This window comes from Podarcis tiliguerta (genome assembly GCF_965153285.1).
Source record: "Podarcis tiliguerta genome assembly, chromosome: 10".
NCBI classification, from domain to species: Eukaryota; Metazoa; Chordata; class Lepidosauria; order Squamata; family Lacertidae; genus Podarcis; species Podarcis tiliguerta.
Genome location: NC_139543.1, coordinates 22,852,869 through 22,873,644, shown reverse-complemented (window position 1 = coordinate 22,873,644; position 20,776 = coordinate 22,852,869). Strand labels below are relative to the sequence as shown.

General features: G+C 42.0%; 1 long non-coding RNA gene across 1 annotated transcript; it reads right to left on the bottom strand.

Annotated features, from left to right (window-relative positions):
• Nucleotides 1-5,269: 5,269 nt before the first annotated feature.
• Nucleotides 5,270-17,817, bottom strand: LOC310658362. The gene is made up of 3 exons (XR_014502274.1): nucleotides 17,725-17,817; nucleotides 8,275-8,350; nucleotides 5,270-5,822 (listed from the first exon to the last, which is right to left on the bottom strand). It is a non-coding gene; the product is annotated as an uncharacterized lncRNA (long non-coding RNA).
• Between the last annotated feature and the right edge of the window lie 2,959 nt (nucleotides 17,818-20,776).

The window sequence follows — 20,776 nt, the reverse complement described above, 5'->3', positions numbered from 1 at the left end:
GCAGTTTATTCAGCATACATCAGAACAAAGGAAAAACATGTCTTCTCCCTTCATGTCCAAGAGCAAGCAGCAAAAGCAATAGCTATACACACAAACGGAAGTTCCCAGCAAGCTGTGCTGGAGTGTAAACAGGCATGTGACACACAACAGTCATGCCTGTACAGAATTTCAGTATCATAACACCCATGAGGTGTTAGGTGGCAGATCTTAGGTGCCACCTAACACCTCAGATCTGCCTTAGGTGGCAGATCTGGCTTCCAAGGAATGCATTGCTCATTGTTGCTGCCACTGCACTCCACTGTTGTGCCTCGTGTAGATCTTCACTCCTCCCCTTGTGCCTGGCAGAGATATTTTTAGTCCCCTCTTGTTCCCTGGTGGATGGGCGAGCGCCATTTTGTGGTTTCCCTCAGATGCCAAAATGTACTGGGCTGGTCCTGGCTAGGACCACATGTTCCAGGACCACACTGCACAATCACATGATACATTGGTAGTGGTCAGCTTATCACCTGCTAAGCTTGCATTTCATGGACTGGTGTGTTTGCATGATAAATAAAAATAGCACTATACATAACTGTTTATCAGTGGCAGCTTTTTCATACATTTCTGTTATCTTGAGGTTAAGGTATTGAGGTGCTATTGAAGCTGTGTTTTTAATAAAGGTTTCCTTCAACAAACAACTTATGAAGTTTTTAACAGTATTATTGTACATTCAGATCCATTCTCTCTATAGAATATTAATCCCAATGCCCTTTTTCCATTTTTGCATGTAATTAGATTCTGGTATCTGAATCTGATGAAAAATATCATTTCCCAGCTAAACCTTTTGAGTTAACTGATGCAATTAATGTTTCAGATGCTGTCTTTTCCCAAACTGAGGTAATTTTCCATTCCTCTTAATGATACTCTTTATCTGGAAATATTGAAGAAGTCTATTTGCAGCCATTTTATTAAGAACTTTATCATTACCACCCATTTTATTAAGTTCTTGAAGAGATAGCAGATGCCTACCACATGTTAGTTTGGTTGTTTAAATACATGCTATAATCATACCAAAAAAGACACCTCCTAAGACATTGAGTAAAGTGAAGTTTTCTTTGCAGAAATCCATGTAAAAGGAGAAGGATCTGGCTCACCCAGAGAAGTGAAGTCTTCTCTCTGGTCTGAACTAAGGCCTGTCTCCAAACAATATTTTGGTCCCAATGAACCAATTGTGAGCACTGTTCATCATTGTTCAGAGGCCAGCTGGCAGGCTCCTTTCCACTCACTTGTTCATTCTGCTGAGGGCAGCATGCATGCCTTTCAGTCGCATGGGGGAAACATGATTGTTTTGCTTCAGCAGGAATCTTCCAAATTCCCTCTGCAATTCACTCTAGTTTAAATTTGTTGGCAACACTGTTTTTGCAGATTTTTTTTTACAGATCATTGCTCTGGGATCAAGTTGTGACCAGCATCATGAGTAAGGGCTACCAAGAAGAAAGGTTTGAACTCAAAGACTGTGCTTTTCCTCGACCACCTGGTGTGTGTGTGTGTGTGTGTGTGAGAGAGAGAGAGAGAGAGAGAGAGAGAGAGCACTGACTCCCCCAGGAGAGCCTACAAGGACCTGTTGGACCAGCAGATCAAAACATAGAGCTGGCTGTTCCATCTATTCTTGGCTCTCTGCTGGATCCCACTCTGAACACATGCCTACATGAGCGTCCCTCATCTTTTAAACAGGACTATAGGTAGGTGGACCTTGTGCAGCTAACGGGGTGCTTCATTGTTCATTCTAATCTTTCTCATCATAGCCTTTGCTCCAGGAGGGCCTAGAATGATCAGGGGTGGTGGTATCTCGAACTGGATCAGGCAGGCAGATGGTGTGGGGCCTTCTTGTGCTACTGATGGGGTGTCATTGGGATGGCAGGCTCCAACTGCTCTTCAGAGACCCTGGAAGTGCTGTGGGTCCTGCTCTTCATCAGGAATCTTCTTGGACCGAACCTGGTCAGGCACTAACAAAAGTTTAGGCCAGGCATCCTCAACCTACGGCCCTCCAGATGTTTTGGCCTACAAGTCCCATGATCCCTAGCTAATAGGACCAGTGGTCAGGGATGATGGGAATTGTAGTCCAAAACATCTGGAGGGCCAAAGGTTGGGGATGCCTGGTTTAGGCTATCAGTAATGAAGGCCTTCAGAGATGAAAGCTTCTGTTTTGATTTTGTGCAATAGACTGGAAATAATTACAGCCAAGTCCGCAACAAATTTCACTTCAATTTGTATTTTTTATCAAGCAAGCATGTGTTCTGTCAAATGCAAACATGTTTGACTAGGTGTCACGCACAGGAGCCAAGCAGTGATATCGGTTTGTTCTGCATATCAGCGAAGGGTCTAATCCAGGGGTCAGCAAACTTTTTCAGCAGATGGCTGGTCCACTGTCCCTCAAACCTTGTGGGGGGCCAGACTATATTGGGGGGGGGGGTTGAACGAATTCCTATGCCCCACAAATAACCCAGAGATGCATTTTAAATAAAAGCACACATTTTACTCATGTAAAAACACCAGGCAGGCCCCACAAATAATCCAGAGATGCATTTAAATAAAAGGACACATTCCACTCATGTAAAAACACACTGATTATCGGACCATCCGTGGGCCGGATTTAGAAGGCGATTGGGCCAGATCCAGCCCCTGGGCCTTAGTTTGCCTACCCGTGGTCTAACCCTTTCACAATGCTATCAAACTGCAATCTTCTTTTCCTTCAGTCCTTGGCTTTCAGTGGGGAACACTGAAGGGTGTTTTCCCAGATTATACAGAAGGGAATGGCAGTCTATTTATCTTCATGCCTTTCTTGTTGGTTTCTTGTAAATATGGATAGCTAACCCAGTATAAAAGAGAGAGCAGAATACGAGCTGGAGCTGAACACCCATTTAGGTTGCATGTACCTCATTTACTTTGGCTGCAAGCGGCTATATCAAATGAATACTTTTACCAAAAATCTTCCCATAAAATACTGTAAAACCTAAGCAGTAACCCGGGAATTCAGGACTACTGCAATGACTGGAAACTTTGAGAGCAGCACAGACATTCCAAACACCTGTGGAACCTACCAAGAAAAGGTAGACGCATCCAATGGAATTTCTCCCAGACCAGGCATTGGTGTGCTATATGCCAAAAGGAGTCTATCAAAACACACAACCAAAGATGCTCCAGAGAAGCCACCACTAGCTTACATCACTTTGATCGCTAATGCGATTCTTTCCTCACCTACAAGGAAGCTCACCTTAGCTGCTATTTACAAATATATTGAAGAAAATATTTATTTTTACAGGAAGAGAGGCCAAAGCTGGAAAAACAGTGTCAGGCATAATCTTTCACTAAATGATTGCTTTATCCAAGTGGAAAGGTGTGAAGACGGCAAAGGAAATTACTGGAGCATCTGGCAAATGTAAACAATTTTGTGTGTGGTGACTTTCGGCAACACCGCAGACTGCACCAACAAGGACGCCAAAGGGAATATGACCCACATCACAGCACATCTTACCTTGCACCGTTGGGAAACTGCTCTTGTTTGATACTCGTTTTGCCTTCTCAAATGAATCCCCACTTTTGGGATCCCTTCTGGGAAATGCTCTGGGCTGATTGTGAAAATGCTTTCCCAGGGTTGGAGGTTAACTTTGGTTTTTCCCATGGAAAGTTTTCATCCATTATACAATTCAGGGAAGCAAAATGGAACTCCGTTGATTTGTTTTATGGGTTACGTTCTTCAACTGTGCAGCATAACATCTTCCTGAATGTTCAACAGATGTTCCCTGCTTCCTTATGTATCTGCCCTTTCAATCAACAGAGTGGAGATGCATTCAGCTATATCTTTCAGAACCTGAGAGGATGCTACTTGCACTTGGACTGGACCAATTCAGCTGGACATTTCATCCCTGATGACCAATTCATACTGTAACAAATACAACGTGATAAAAGTATTTGCTGTAAAAGACAGTGGTGTAATACTGGGGCTTTGTTGGAAATGAGTCTCATTTATTTTAATGGAAATTGGTTTTGCATTAAGAGTGCTTAGGGTCAGACTTGACTGACATTGTACTGCAAATCAGTGAACCGATGTCTTTTATTGTCACAGCTGTTGCTTGGGGGTGTCTCTCGCTTTTGGTTTTTACACTGTCAGTATTATATTCCACAGTTGCAAATGATGCTTCAGAGAATACAGTCAACATCGCTGCATGGAAATCACAAACCATTTCATCTAAGTGATTGTTCAGGAATTGTTTAGCAAACCTCACAGCATTATCTTTAACAATAATGATTGCAAATAGCTACTCTTTAGAAAGCTTTAAGCTGTTAGTGCTGTACATTCTTCTTTATTCAATAATAAAGCAAGAGTTGCTGACTTTTACAAAACTGCAGTTACTGCTGATATAATCTGAAACGATGATATGACTGTCAACACATTATATAGTCCTATTTCAGTGTGAAGTTCATTGCATTGTTTACATTTATTAACAATGAACTTATCATTGTAATGGGGATAGTCTGATCTCATATCTTCTGCTTCAACAGGAATAAACCAGAAGCATTGGCTATTATACCATACAGTTAATGTATTCTTTAGGCATACTCATGTGGAACTATGGACTGGGAAGCCAATGACATAAATGTTTATTCATAATGTGGGGTCTTTATGCCATCTGAAAAAGTGCCATCCTTTTCTAGAAGTCATTCTTGCTAGTATTATTGGAATAGTGCATCCAGTTATAGGTGCCACAGTTTAGGAAGGATGTTGAGAAGCTGGAACATGTGTAGAGAGAACTCAGCTAATAAATTTAGATTTAACTTGATGAAAGATTAGAAATGTTAGTGGGAGATTAGCGATGGAAGAGAACATGCTTACACAGATAACTACTGGTACCTGAGATGAAACCATTTAGAGACAATTACCATAATTCAAAATACAAATTATACTAGTTAGTAAGGCACAGTGTCTGAGAGACCTCTTTTCAGATATCACATTGCCATCTATTTTACAGTCCCTCCTGAAAACTTAGAACAGCATTCGAAATGTGTACACAAACTTTCATTCCGACGTCACAGTGTTGAATGCAAATGTTGTGCTGCATTGTCTTTTGCATTTCCCCTCACATTAAAGTGGGGGTGAGAGTTTTGTGGATACCTGAAACTTCAGGTATGGAATTCTGTCTTGAACATATGTGCAAAGTTTACTTTCAATATCTCGGTGTTTACCTGAGTTATCACACGGCAAACAAAGAGTATGGCAAATGGACCCATGTTTTTGTTTTAAAAAGGCACAAATATGTTTTAATTCAAGTATGTGTCTTGAATAAACAAGGCAGGAGGCTATCCTTTTCTCTGTGCAGCTACTTTTGGAGTGTACATATTAAATGCCAAGTGACTGACATAAATAGCTTAGGCTGAAGTCATGCGGACTCCTATAAATGGCTCCACTGGCTCAGTTTTTCTTATACCGGCAGACAGTTCCCAACACACTGCTTGAAGTAAAGGTTGATTTGTATATTCAGGGGGAAAGCACATTATTCCCAGCTTCTTGTGACTGTGGGAGAATCATTTGACTGAATGTTCAGCTGCGTCAGTTCAAAAAATCCACCTGTGACAAAATGGGCCTCTTAGGATGAATGGTTTCTGCTGTAGCCCTACCAGAGTTTTCTGTGTTCGGGGCATTTGCCACAGAGGAGATTATTTGAATATGCAACCGGTCACTGCATTTCTAAGTCATACCATTCCAAGAGGGCTTTATAAAATGATCTTCCTGAATGTGTTGATCAGATCTCAGCCCCATTGGTTTTATATTTCATTTTTCAGGACTGAAAACAAGCAAAAGCAGAAGTAATATAACTTGGTTGAAATGTTATTTTATCCTGCATTTAGCAAATAAGTAATTCTGTGACAGTCCTGGCCTTATCTTAAATTGAAGGTTTATCTTCCCCCCCCCCAAAAAAAAATGCTATTTGATTTATTTAGTGCATGCTGATTATTGTGCATTTTCTACCTATATGAACTAGCTGTTCTTGCCTTAGGCTGTGTGCCAATGGTACCACCAGGCAGCACAAACCAGCCCCTGCTACAAAAGAACAGTGTTGCACCTCTGGCAGTCACTACAATGTCTTCCCTACCCATTTATTTACTTTTCACAGACTGCTACTGCTGTGGAGCAAAGACGCTTCAAGCAGTTGTGCCTACCAGGTTCATTTCCCAGAGTGCTGTGCCTCTGGGCTCATGTGAAAAGAAAAACAATCAATTGGTGGATGGAGAGCAGAAAATAGCACAAATCAACCGAGTTGGAATTCGTCTGCTTCTGTGCATCCTGTGGGTTGGGGGGTGTCGGACCTGTCCATTTTGGTTGTACCTGTTTCTAACTTTCCCCATCAAATTCAGTTTTCTGGATTTATGCATCCATTTGTGATTTCTTTTAAATAATAATTAAAAATCCTCATGCAAATTCATCAGCATTTTAGTGCAAATTTCTCCTAGTGAACACAAAAATGTGTATTCAGCTTGAAGTAATGCACACATTTTTGCAAGCAATTTCTCCTAATTTAATGCTATTTGTGTGTTCTTTCCACCAATATGTGCATTTTTATGTGCACTTTAATATACACATCTTTTTTTTGCTAACTAACTGCATTGCGAAGTTCAGATAAGTGCGAATTGTAAACAGTGGGTGCATGTTAGCTCTCATATTGTTTTGGAAAGTTCAAATTCAATAGATTTGCCTTTAAGCATGAAAGGAACTGCATTTCTCCCCCATCCTGCCTGTGGGGATGTGTGTGCATGTCAGTGTGTATGTGAGAGAGTGTGGGATAGCCACATCCATTGTTGCCCCCCCCCCCCAGAGGCTTGGTCCAGGGTGAATGTGTCCCTTGGGTCATAATGGGTTAAGTGCCCTGATATAGAGCTTCTTTACTGCACAAGAGCCACACCATCTGCTGTGAGAAGAAAGTGGGCGATGAAGGCTGTTGCGGTGACTGCTGCTGTCACCACCAACACCTGGTTAGGTGAGAAGAGAGAAGGCCAACCGGGCAGAGGGAAGGGAACAACCATGTCCCCCTTTCTGTCTTTTTCTTTTCATAGAATCATAAAAGTGTAGAGTTGGAAGAGTCCAACCCCTTGCAATGCAGGAATCTCAGCTAAAGCATCCATGACAGATGACCATCCAACTTCTGCTTAAGGAAGGAGAGTCCACAACTTCCAGAGGGAGACTGTTCCACTGTCCAACAGCTCTTAGTGTTAGAAAGTAATTCCTGATGTTTAGTCAGAATCACTGGCGTAGCGTGGGGGGTGCAGGGGGGGCCGGCCGCACCGGGCGCAACATCTGGGGGTTAGGGTTAGGGGGCGCAAATCCATGGGTTGGGGGCGCAAATTACTTGCCTTGCCCCGGGTGCTGACAACCCACGCTACGCCACTGGTCAGAATCTCCTTTCTTGTAACTTGAAGCCATTGGATCGAGTCCTACCCTCCAGAGCAGGAGAAAACAAGCTTGCTCCCTCTTCCATGTGACAGCCCTTGAGATATTTGAAGATGGCTATCATATCTCCTCTCAATCTCCTCTTTTCCAGGTTAAACATTCCCAGCTCCTTCAACCTTTCCTTATAAGGCTTGATTTCCGGACCCCTGGTCATCTTTTTAGGAAGAATAAAAAGGGATCTGTTCATTTTGTTCCTGCCACCTTCACACATGAATGTATTCCAAGACAATGGTGCCCAGATAATGTCCTGCACAAGCATTTTCCTCCTTCAGTTCAATTGAGGCCACAGCCCTGAATGTCCATTCCTTTGTCTACCATGTTCCACCATTTGCAAAGAAGCACATGGAGAAGTTATGGCTCATCACCAGTTATCGAGGTGAAATGTATTCAGTTACCTTGTGCAAACAGGTTATTGGCTTTGTGTTCATTGACAGACCTTGAAGGACAAGGTGCACTCAAAAACCTATCACTGTGCAGTTAATAATTCTGTCTCTTCTGCAATATCTACACATCAGAAGGGCAGCACTTTCAAAGTGGAAGCCATTGCTCCTGGCATTAATGGTTGAGGTGTTTTATTCCTTCACCTCTTGATCACGGAAGTGTGATATAATTATCCTATATGTGCCTAGTAGCTTAGCGACTTTTGATGCCGAGATGGAGAGTCCATGAATCCCTATAACTTTAAATGCAAAGAAATCATAATAGTTAACAATAACACAGAATCTTTAGAAAGAGCCCAAATATAATATAGGGAATGATATGCAAGCAAAGATAAATGAGGATGCAGGCACCTCTCAATGTTTTGCAGGCTGCAGGAAACACTGTAGACGACCGTCAGAAACCCAGGCACTGATTCGGAGAGCAATTCTGAAATGCAACACAATAAATTAAACGGCATGCATCACAAATCACAATCAATCAAGACCAAAGTGTTGTTATGCTTGAAAAGCTTTTCTAGGAGACTTGTTCAGCTGTGGTTCTTCAGCTGAAGATCTTTCTTTCTTTCTTTTTAATTGAGAGGCCACTGCTGCAAATTCCCTCCGAAGTGTAGTAAAGAAATGGCAGATGTTCTACCAGCTGATAATTACTCCATAAATTAGAATCAAATAATAGCTTTTTAACAATTAGAATAATCATAGTAATTTTAAGGGTGGCTGGAACAAGAATGCTGGCACCAAGTTTGTGAAATTATACAAAACTGAAATTAATATGTGAATAATCTCCGCCATTAATCAAGAAATAAATCCATCTTACTACTGGATTTGCGTTGAGCAGCTAATAACTGCCATCACACTTCCCTAAGCCTACAAGCCAAATATAGATAGAAGGGTGATGGATTTTACTTGTCTGAAAGTGACAATTCTCTCCAAAATATCACTAGAACATGCGGTCGGCAGGCTTTTGCTGTTAGTGGACAGAGCAATCCTTTGGAGGTGGGAGAGTTGGAAGTGAAGGAACTGCCAAGTCCTGCTGGACCCACACCAACAGGATGGAAAGTGTGTGGTGTGTTTTCAGCCTTTTTCTTTTCTTTTCATCATCATCATCATAATCATCTTCATCATCATCATAATATTTATACCCTGCCCATCTGGCTGGGTTACCCCAGCCACTCTGGGCGGCTCCCAATAGAAGATCTATTGATGCCAATGGGAGAGAAAATAAACATTCCAGTCTCAGGGGAATCTTCTTCTTTGGCGATCACTCGTAACCAATATCGTCTTCCATAAACATGGTCTTAACAGTGAGTGTGACTGTGGAGGCCAATTCTGGATCCAAACGTCCTTCCACAGTGAGGACATAGATTTCCGGGTGGGAGTTGATCACAGTGAGGGTTTGCCAAACATGCCTTCCTCTTAGCATGTTTCTCCCTTTCGTCCTGAGTTCAAGCACCTTCAAAGCACATGACACCTTTTGTAAAGGCTGTTCTCCAATTGGAGCGCTCACAGGCAAGTGTTTCCCAATTGTTGGTGTTTAAACTACATTTTTAAAGATTTGCCTTGAGACAGTCTTTAAACCTCTTTTGTTGACCACCAGCATTTACGCTTTCCATTTGTAAGTTCGGAATAGAGTAGTTGCTTTGGAAGACGATCATCAGGCATCTGCACAACATGACCAGTCCAATGAAGTTGATGTTGTGGAATCATTGCTTCGACACTGGCGATCTTTGCTCAGGGGAATAGGAGGGCTTTTGATATTGTGAATCCAAGACCTCCCCTGATCTGCGTCCCCCCCCCCCCGCATGCTCCCTTTTTACCACTTACCAGAGAACAGCAGCAATGATGGTGTGCATTTATATACTCGCAATCGAGAGGCTTTTGAAAGAGACCTTTTTCACTCACTTTCCTCTATAACCTCAGACCTCCAGGACATCCTTGCAGGGATTGCATTTTACATCAGGGAAACAAGCATTTAAAAATCTTTCTACACTGGATTAACTTTGATTGGAAATGTTGACCACCATCTTAATAACCTCCAATGGAACAACCTCTGCTTCTGTTCCAGATGTTTAACCCTGGCATCCCTTCTTCCAATACCTGCTGAGTCCTGTCTATGACATCTTTGGGATAACCACCTTTTTCTAGGCTACGTACAGTAAGAAGAGATTGGATTTGATATCCTGCTTTATCACTACCCGAAAGAGTCTCAAAGCGGCTAAAATCTCCTTTCTCTTCCTCCCCCACAACAAACACTCTGTGAGGTGAGTGGGGCTGAGAGACTTCAGAGAAGTGTGACTAGCCCAAAGTCACCCAGCAGCTGCATGTGGAGGAGCGGGGAATCGATCCCGGTTTGCCAGATTACGAGTCCACCACTCTTAACCACTACACCACAAGTGGGGAAGCACATTACAGCTGGTCTGGTTGGGATAAGCACCCCATTTGGATTACACAGCCATGCCTCGAAGGACTACACAACCACACCTCTGACAAATTCAGTGGCTCGGTTGCAGAATTGCATCCCTGCTGATGTGCATGCAGGCACGTCAGAACTGCTGGAAACTCAAAAGCTGCCAAAAAGAAGACGGAGGTAGCAGCCTTCATTTGAATCTTTATATCCGAGCCCAGTATACTGAGTTGAATCCAGACTAAGTTAATTGAATTTCGTTCCCACTAAAATCAGTGAGCTAAATTGCCCTGTTGATTTCAATAGACCTAAACTCACCTAACTTATTATGAAGCCAACCCATTTACCTCTTAGAATTGCCATGAAAAATAATTTGTATGCACATGAAATATAATGTATTGATGAGATATGAAATCCAGTGGAAATAGCTTGCTGTGAATTCCAGTCTTTGTTCCCTCTTTATACACTCCATTGCCCATTGTTGGTTTTTTCCTGAAGGTCTCTTTCTCATAGACCCTCATTAATAATGCCACTTTGTTTCAGAAATAAAATGCAAGGGCAGTTCTATATGACTTGATTTCCCATGATTGTGTGGCTGGGGTAATTGATTCGGTTTTGCTTTTAATAAATGCCAATCAATTAAAATGAGGGGCGATACGAAATATGAAATAAATTGGTGTCTCTGTGCAAACTGCTAATCAATCTTCTTCTTTTTTTTAAAAAAAAAACTGAACTGCCTTTCACTTTGAAAATGAAGGATGTGAGATACATCTAAGTTGATCCAACTGCTATTTAGCAACTTAAGCATCTATGAGCACTTTTGATAACCTGGGTAAGATGTATTGATTTCTCCATTGATTTTTTAAAAAGATATACCATCTCTGAGAGAGGACTCTCACAGAGTAGAACGGAATAGCTTATCAAGTGCAAGTTCTAAGCAGTATAACAGGTCTACTCAGAAGTAAGGCTCATTGAGTTCAGTAGGGCTTTCTGGTAGGTAAATCAGGATTGGATTGAAGTCACAGTACTCCTCTTCTTCACTTGGATAGACACAGATTTCAAAATTCTAAAATTGTTGAAGTATAAGCCAGTGTGATGATGTGGACAAAATCAATAGTCCTGGATCTAAGGAACCTGGGTTCAAATCCTACCATCACCACCAACTCATTGCATGCTTTGAGGTGCTGCTGTTGTTGTTGTATTATAAAACACACACACACACACACACACAGGTTTAGAGATTTCTGGTTGCTAACACCATCATAAAATGTTTTGGTAAAACTATTTCCTCTTCTAACTGTGCAATTTATCACATGATAGTAGCGTACGCAGACGTTTATTGAAAAGCCAAAGAATGCACCATGTCCCTGTGAAATGATGTCTGCAACTCCCACTGATTTTATTGATATTGTGGTTTAGCAAGAACCCCGGGGTATCCGTTTGGACTTTGGAGCTGTACCTGCAGGCTCCCAGCTTTTCTAAAGTGCAAGGGGTTGAACAGAGCTGGTGGTTTGGCTCTTGCAGCACAGCCCACCTGAAAGTGAACCCTGCTTATTTCAGTTGAACTGCTTTCACAAAATAACTCCACTTCAATTATTTTTCTACACTCATGCATGTAGATAGCTAAAACACACACTAAATGTGTTGGTTCACATGCCATGTCTCCTTTTATAACCCTAAAAAGCCACTGCACTCGTGTGTGTGTGTGTGTGTGTGTGTGTGTGTGAGAGAGAGAGAGAGAGAGAGAGAGAGAGAGAGAGAGAGAGAGATGGGGAGAGATTTAATTCTTTCCTCCCTCCCCTTTGTCCCAATGAATCTCAAACCCACCCAAAGCCAGACCCTCCAAATGTTCCTATTTTCCAAGGACATCCCTGATTAACGGAAGCCATCCCGGTTTCTAATTTGATTCTGGAATGTCCCACTTTTCCTTAGGACAGGGGTCAGCAAACTTTTTCAGCAGGGGGCCGGTCCACAGTCCCTCAGACCTTGTGGGGGGCTGGACTATATTTTGGGGGGGAAAGGAATAAACCAATTCCTATGCCCCATAAATAACCCAGAGATGCATTTTAAATAAAAGCACACATTCTACTCATGTAAAAAGACCAGGCAGGCTCCACAAATAACCCAGAAATGCATTTTAAATAAAAGGACACATGTAAAAACACACTGATTTCCGGACCATCCGCAGGCCGGATTTAGAAGGCGATTGGGCTGGATCTGGCCCCTGGGCCTTAGTTTGCTTACCCATGCCTTAGGATACCCCTATTTTCACCAGGGAAATGTTGGAGGGTCTGGAATAGGACGTCCCTGTTTTCACAGGAGAAATGTTGGAGGGTGTGAAATTATTTGACCCTCAATCCTGTATAGGGAAGTTTTTTTAAAATGTTTAATGTTTTATTATGTTTTTTATGTATGCTGGAAGCTGCCCAGAGTGGCTGGGGCAACCCAGTAAGATATGTGGGGTATAAATAGTGAAATTGCCATTATGGAATGGGACGTCCCTGTTTTCATCGGAGAAATGTTGGAGGGTATGTAAAGCTACTGTTTGCTGATGGAGGGAAACATCCACTGGTGCCAAAGGCAATGTCCACCTTACAGTGAATAGCAGCTGGGGGGGGGGGGGGTTTCACCAGGACTGCAGTAAGATGCATCCCTTGGTTCCTGCAATACTGATAGTGAGGTTTCAGTGGCTATTTATGGTTGTAGATGGAGACCTAGCACTTGAAGTGATTGTGCCTAATTTGGCCCCCAGAGGCTTCCTTCCGCCTGCAAAGGTGTTTTGCTTTGTAACTTCAATGGAGGGGGAAGTTCTGTGCAATCATCCCTTTGCCTATATTAATGAATTAAACCATTAATATACTGCTTAATGCCAAAGCTGGCTTCTAAGTGGTTACAAGGAATAAAATAAAAAACACACCTGTTACACAGACCTTAAAATGTAAGCATCCATAATTAAACAACCCCATTAAAACATTAAAATAGAAGCATCCACAATTAAAAGGCAGGATAAAGCAATCCCATTAAATCAATACAGCAATTAAAACAGGAGACTCGGGTTGAGAGAGATGGGCTCTGTATAAAAAGGAACAAGCCAAATTAGACACGCATGGATAGGATTGCTCATGGGTGTTGCCTTTTCTTAAAAATAAAAATATCAAAGCAGTCATGAATTGAATGATTTGGATTGAGGCTGCAGCATTGAGGGATGGAGAATGAACCATTTCTGCTCTGCTGTCCTCCTCCCCATGCTGGTATTTGTCACATCAGAGAGCCAGTGTGGTGTAGTGGTTAAGAGCGGTAGACTCGTAATCTGGGGAACCGGGTTCGATTCCCCGCTCCTCCACGTGCAGCTGCTGGGTGACCTTGGGCCAGTCACACTTCTTTGAAGTCTCTCAGCCTCACTCACCTCACAAAGTGTTTGTTGTGGCGGAGGAAGGGAAAGGAGAATGTTAGCTGCTTTGAGACTCCTGAAGGGGAGTGAAAGGTGGGATATCAAATCCAAACTCTTCTTCTTCTTCTTCTTCAGTGCCTCTCCAAACCTCAGCAATCAGAGGGAGCTAAGTGGGGCTGTAGAGTCCTGTATCTCCCCTTGTGGCTGTTTTGCACACTCTGTTCCTCCCTTTTTGTCACCCAGTGATGAATGCACATGTGTGAAGACACCTTAAATGGTACAAATGATATGAAGGTTCCCCATCGTCAGTGCAAAGCACAGCAAGAAAAGATTGCAGAAGTCCAACCAACAGGGCATTCAATGCATTGAAAGCACAAACTCTCTGGCCTAATGGAACCCTCTGGGGCGCTTCATGTATCACAGGTTTCACACATGCACAGAAAACCAGGGTCATTCATGCAGCAGGCACAGCTTTGCAAGCGCACAAATTAAACGTCAACAAGCTGGCATTGGACACAGTTTCCTTGCCACCATGGCATGGACTCATGGTGGTAAGCATGTAAAGTCTGCAAAGCAACCCTAATTATGTGGTATTCGGGGGGGGGGGTTATATCTGAACTGTGCACATATGGGAAAACAGTGTGCTGTCGTTATTAGTTTCAAAGTGTTTAATTTAAATATTGAGAATGACCTAAAACAGATGCCGTTAAACCGAGTTCAATAACCTATTAACCACTAGGTGGCACCAAATAGCTATTATTGATAGAATGTCCTTCAAAGGTTTAAGGTATACATTGTACATACATACATGGTGTCATTCCTGAAGATTCATTTATATTCATATTTCACTTACAATCAACGCCTACTTTTTATTTTTAAAATGCATCAAGTTGGAAACAACTGACAATTACATGAGCGCATATTAGTGTAGATATCCGCTTTGAGATTCTTTTCTTAAAAATATGAACTGGTTTAGACATAATAATGACAATAATATTAGTGTGCGTTAGTATACATTGCAAAGAAATGGAAGATTATGTGCATTCTATTGTTGAAAATCGTATGAAAATAGTTGTGCATCATATTTTAAAAGATAACTTGAAGTCATACATTTTTAAAAAACACATTCCACAGGCAAATACTGCTCTCCATATTATTATTATTATTATTATTATTATTATTCAATTGTAGTATTTTGGTGACTGAAATTAAGGAGTTACATTAAATAAACAAAACAGAAGGTACAAAAAAAATATGTCAAAGTCCAATGCCAGCTATATCTACTCAAAAGTCCCACTGTGTCCAATTGGGCTTACACATTAGTAACTGTGTTTAGGACTGAAGCCTAACAGTGTGGTTTTCTACAGCACTAGTGGGGAAACTTTTCTCAGTGCCCAGAACTTTTGAGAAGTGGTGGTGTTGGTGGGGAATATACTTTGAGTGTGCTTCAGGGGTATCGTGTGTACACAGCCTAGCCTCTGAATATATGCACATAGAATTGTAGCCTAAATCTGATTGATCTGTTGTACGTGTTACCTGCCGTAATGAACTCTGTAATTATTGCAGGTTTCAACAAAGTTATGGCATGCCATTATATTCAGCAGTTTATAGCACAGTTTGCAAATATCAAGTGATCTTTTTGGGGAGGGAGTGGATTATCCTTCTCATTGAAACGGCGGGGGTTGTTTTTAATCGTCATATAGATTTTATGAAATAAGTAAATAATACATTGCGAAGCATCAGAAAGGAAGGACAGAGCTCTCTGAGTGAAACATGAGATACAACATGGTGGGAAGGTTTTAATGTGGCTGTGACATATACATTGTATATTGTAAACTTTGGAAAGTTGGGAAACTTAGAAGAGTGGAACTAAAAAGTGCTGTTGCCAAATGACAAGTCGGTTCATAATAAATTCTCTCTTATCCATCCACTGACCTAGCTGAGTTGCTCTCTCCCAGCTGTGCCAATCTGGATGGCCTCTTCAGCACCAGTTTAGACTCAGAAGGTGTAGGCGGATGAAGTCTTTAGGAATTCAATTTGACTGACGCAGCTGGGATGGCTCAGGACTTCACGGCTTGCTATGGCAACCACAGAGTTGCTCTTGATTTGGTTTACTAGGGAAAAAAGAAGTTGGCCTGAAAATAGAGGATTTCACGTCTCTTTTCTTTTCATGATTAGTCAGAGTGCTTCCTACTGGTGTCTAGGTTCACAGTTACTGTTCTCTGTAAGGATGGAGGACCTATTAGAATGGTCCACCCCTGGAAGCTAGTGGATTTCTGAGGGCTCTGAGGGATTTTCCAGGTGATATGACCATACAATGCTAAAATGACTCCGGTGGTTGACAAGGTTGCATCCAACTGCTCTCACCCACCGAGCAGAACCCATTCTTCTGTGCTGAGGGAAACTAAACTTAGAATGCAAGCAGAGAAAATCTTGCAATCAGACTGATCAAAGACACAAGGAATATCGTTCTAGTGCTGTCTTTCACTTATTTTACATTGTGTTTTAAAATTGCTATTTTTATTGTGAGATGGGCCCAGATATATCATTATTCTAGGGAAGCCTATAAATAATGTATACACACACACACACACACACACATACACACACATACACATATATAGGAGTGGAGGAGAGGTAAACTTTCACATGAACCTTTTTTATTTTCTGTTATATTACTTTACATTTACTGCAACTATAAATCAGAGCCTTTGGGAATGAGTAGGATTTAAAAACACAAAGAAACGTAAAAAGCCAATTGTGGTATTATTGCCATGCTGCATTCGAGAAATCTCTCCAGCTGTTTATGGACATTTCTCATGTAGCCTTCCTTCATTTTCACCTCACTTGCTCTCTGGTGTTTCTGTGTCTGTCTTGAACCTCTCCAATTCCTTGGGTGCTAATTACTTTTGGTTATGCAGAAGAAGTGGTGGTGCTAATTATGAGCTACTCTGAATGTTCAGAAGAAGCACGGAGTTGGGGGAGCACCAGTGACTCACATTCATATTTTTTTTTCTCTCTCTCTCCCCATTTGAGTGTTATCCAAAACAGGAAGATGCTCAGTTTTCCTTTAGGAGCTGCTAGCATTTGAACTGGCAACCTTCAGCTCTGCATGCAATTATCCTGTGTGATAAGGCACTGAAGTATATGTTGCAACATCTTTCTAGGGCTGTTTAGTATCTTCTAGCCTATGAATGGCCCTGCTGGCCATTGGATTCTCTTAGTAAGAAACAGCTATATTAGGGATTTCTGTTCCAGTTAAGCTTTTCATGACTAACAAGGTCTTCCAGAGTTCTTTTCTGTTTGGTTATCCTCCAGTCCTTACTTCTGGCTTTGTTCTACGACTGCTGGCTTACAAAAGTGGCTTCCCACAGCACAGTTCTCACATCCAGAGAGAAATACTGGAATTCTCCCACCAAAGGAGATGTGTGCTTCTACCCTTCAGCAAAGGCCTAGAACAGGGGTAGGCAAACTAAGGCCTGGGGGCTGGATCCGGCCCAATCACCTTCTCAATCTGGCCGGCAGACAGTCCGGGAATCAGCATGTTTTTACATGAGTAGAATGTGTCCTTTTATTCAAAACGCATCTCTGGGTTATTTGTAGGGCATAGGAATTCGTTCATATTCCCCCCCCCAAAAAAAAGAATAGTCCGGGCCCCACAGTGTGGTGTAGTGGTTAAGAGTGGTAGATTCGTAATCTGGGGAACCGGGTTCGCGTCTCCGCTCCTCCACATGCAGCTGCTGGGTGACCTTGGGCTAGTCACACTTCTCTGAAGTCTCTCAGCCCCACTCACCTCACAGAGTGTTTGTTGTGGGGGAGGAAGGGAAAGGAGAATGTTAGCCGCTTTGAGACTCCTTCAGGTAGTGATAAAGCGGGATATCAAATCCAAACTCTTCGTCTTCTTCACAAGGTCTGAGAGACAGTGGACTGGCCCCCTGCTGAAAAAGTTTGCTGACCCATGGCCTAGAACTACCAGAAAAGGAAGTGCAAGTCACATGCTCATACTCACTTTTGAAGCTTTCGTGGCCACTGGAAACTACCATTCTCTGCATCTTTGTATACCACTTGGAGACATTTTTTGGCCAAGTGCTTTATAAACCTTCTAAATAAAAATAAGGGAAGCATGCAGAACTTCAAATTTAAAACGATACGAATTCCAGAGAAATTGTGCAGCAAAAGGAAGTATCGTTTTCCTAGGGAAACATATGGAGTATTTAACCAGCCATCTATTTCAGATATATGTTTTCTGGGAATTATATGGGAGCATGGCCCAGTGCCAGCAATGTAACTCATGTATTTGGGGTGGAGGTTGGGGGGTTAGCCAGCAAGTGCAGCGTTCCGTGAGCAAGACAGCATGTTAATAACAGTAACCATAGTAGTGATCATCCAGAGGTGTACTGTAGTTCTTCTGAGTTCAATAGGACTAAATCATTTACAGACAACTTTTCTAGGCAAGCTAAATCCTAACAGTTAACAAAATAAAATCCCCGTTGGACTACTGCCCCTCATAGTGCCCCCCCCCTTGTCCGTTTTAACACACCAAAGGCACTTAGTTGATCAGTCTGTAGGACACTGGGGATGCCCTTCTGTGCAAAACACTGTTATATTGGTTACAGATGTCAAACCACTGAAACAGAACACTAATTGATAAAGTGGTAAAGGGAGAGATGTAACATTAGATCTCTGCTTGAAATGGTATGCAAGCACATTACATACAAACTACCTTTCTGAGATGGCTCATATGAACTTCTGTCTGTCTAAATTCACTAAAGTCCATGTCAATAGCCTCTCCTTTTAAACGGTCTTTGCCTCAATAAATACTGGCAGCCTTCAAGCCAGTCTTGTTGTGGTTTTTGCTGCCATGGACAAATATGGCTAATATTCCACCATTTGCTGTCAAAGTGAACATCCTCAGGTCACAGAGGATGTAGTAAGTTTAGAAGGTGAATGCCATGTCATAAACTTTGACAGCTGCTGACTCCAAGTGCTTCCCTGTTGCTTCTTTGCCCAAAAGAACAATTTATTTCATGATATACTTGCTTTCATAGCCCACCTTTCAGGGTAGGTGACGGAAATATAACAATTAAAACTGTACATTTGAAAATCATTTGGAAATAGAAACCACTAAACCAATCAGTGTCACAAAAAAAGAAAACAGTAGTACAGAGCTGCAGCACAGAGCAATGGAGAACAATTAAATTCACCTCACACAGCATTCCAATATCGCCAGACCACTTCATAAGGGACAAATTGCCTCCCTGTGCTTGAGCTACATATTCCATGGCTCTCAAGCCCCAACATTTAATTTCTGTTTGCTTGCTAAATGGTTCCTGCAGACTATCGCCAGCACATAAAGCCAGTGCTCAAAAATCTGCACCGACTGCCCATTTGCAACCAGGCTAGGTTCAAAGTTCTTGTATTAATTTACGAGGCCCTTAACTATTTGGGTCAGGATTCCTCAAAGATTGTCTTATTCCTTATATCTCTGCCCAATAATTGAGACCTTCAGCAGAATCACTGTTAGCAGCCACCCATGGTCTGAGTGCATCACCCAAATCTACCCAGAGCTCTGTGGGCCCAGTTTTATGGAACGCCCTTCCAGGTGAAATCAGACAAACAAAATCTAGCAAATGTGCCCTAACAAACGCCTGGTGCCTACTGAAATCTTTGTTGTTGTTGTTGTTCCATCAAGCATTTTAACTGAAGTCTGATTTTATAGTGTAGCTGATTCTTACTTTAGGTATTGTATCTCTGTAAAGCACATAGAGACAAGTAAAGGTAAAGGGACCCCTGACAGTTAAGTCCAGTCGTAAACGACTCTGGGGTTGCAGCGCTCATCTCACTTTATAGGTCAAGGGAGCCAGTGTTTGTCTGCTTCTGCGGACAGTTTTTTGGGGTCATATGGCCAGCATGACTAAGCCGCTTCTGGCGCAGTGGAACACTGACATCAGAGCAGCACACAGAAACACTGTTTACCTTCCCGCAGGAGCGGTACCTATTAATCTACTTGCACTTTTTGACGTGCTTTCGAACTGCTAGGTTGGCAGGAGCTGGAACTGAGCAACGGGAGCTCACCCTGTTGTGGGGATTCGAACCGCCGACCTTTTGATCGGCAAGCCCAAGGTTCAGTGGTTCAGACCACAGCGCCACACGCGCCCCAAGAGACAAGTAGTTAAGTGTTATTCAATATGTTATTCAAATAAAATAATAAAATAAATACACATGTTCTTTATTCTTTAAAAGGATGAATCTAAAACACCAGACATTTTAAATTTGTTAAAGCTATGCCTGAGGTAGCAGCCATCACCATGCTCAGTTTAAAAATAACTTTCATCATGATGCTACATTGAATAATAGGAGTACATTTTGGCAGTGTGGCACCAGAAAAAATGGGGGGGGGGAGACAGAAGGGGTAATGTTTCAGATATGGGGAACAAGTGAGAGCTGAACCCCTTGTTTTGGGGGTGCTTTTCCATGCAAACTTTGGGCTCTAGCAATGAAATCCCACTTTTAATCCAGTACAGACGATGATGTGATTCAAGTGCTATTGAAAATTCATTTTGAATATTTGCAATCCTTACCTACTTTAATAGGAGGTTTCCTGCACATTAAGGATTTGTGTGGTTAGGCTTTGGTAAGTATAAAATCCACACACCCCTGAAATATTGCTAACATTTAGGAATGTGTTCAATTTATTTCTCAACTGCAATGATCTTTCACAAGTTCTTGACAGCATAATCTCCCCCTTTCCACAAATACTAAGGCACTATTTTTTAAAAATGCAGCAATATGTTTCCCCAAACTTGCAAAGGCCATGCAATGCAGAAATACTGGATGTGATGGATAGAATGAGCTAAAGTGAAGCAGCTCTCAATAAGCTGTACAATTGCAGCTATTAAAACATAAGCCCTTTTTGCCCTAAGCAAACATGCTGAATTCGAAGGGAGCAACAAAAAGGCATCCCCTTCCCCAGTTTGTGTGGTTAAGTTACATTTATCAAACAAACAAGTCAAGGCTCGCTTTGGTGCCTGTTACCACCCAAAAAGCTCAGCCGGAGGAAT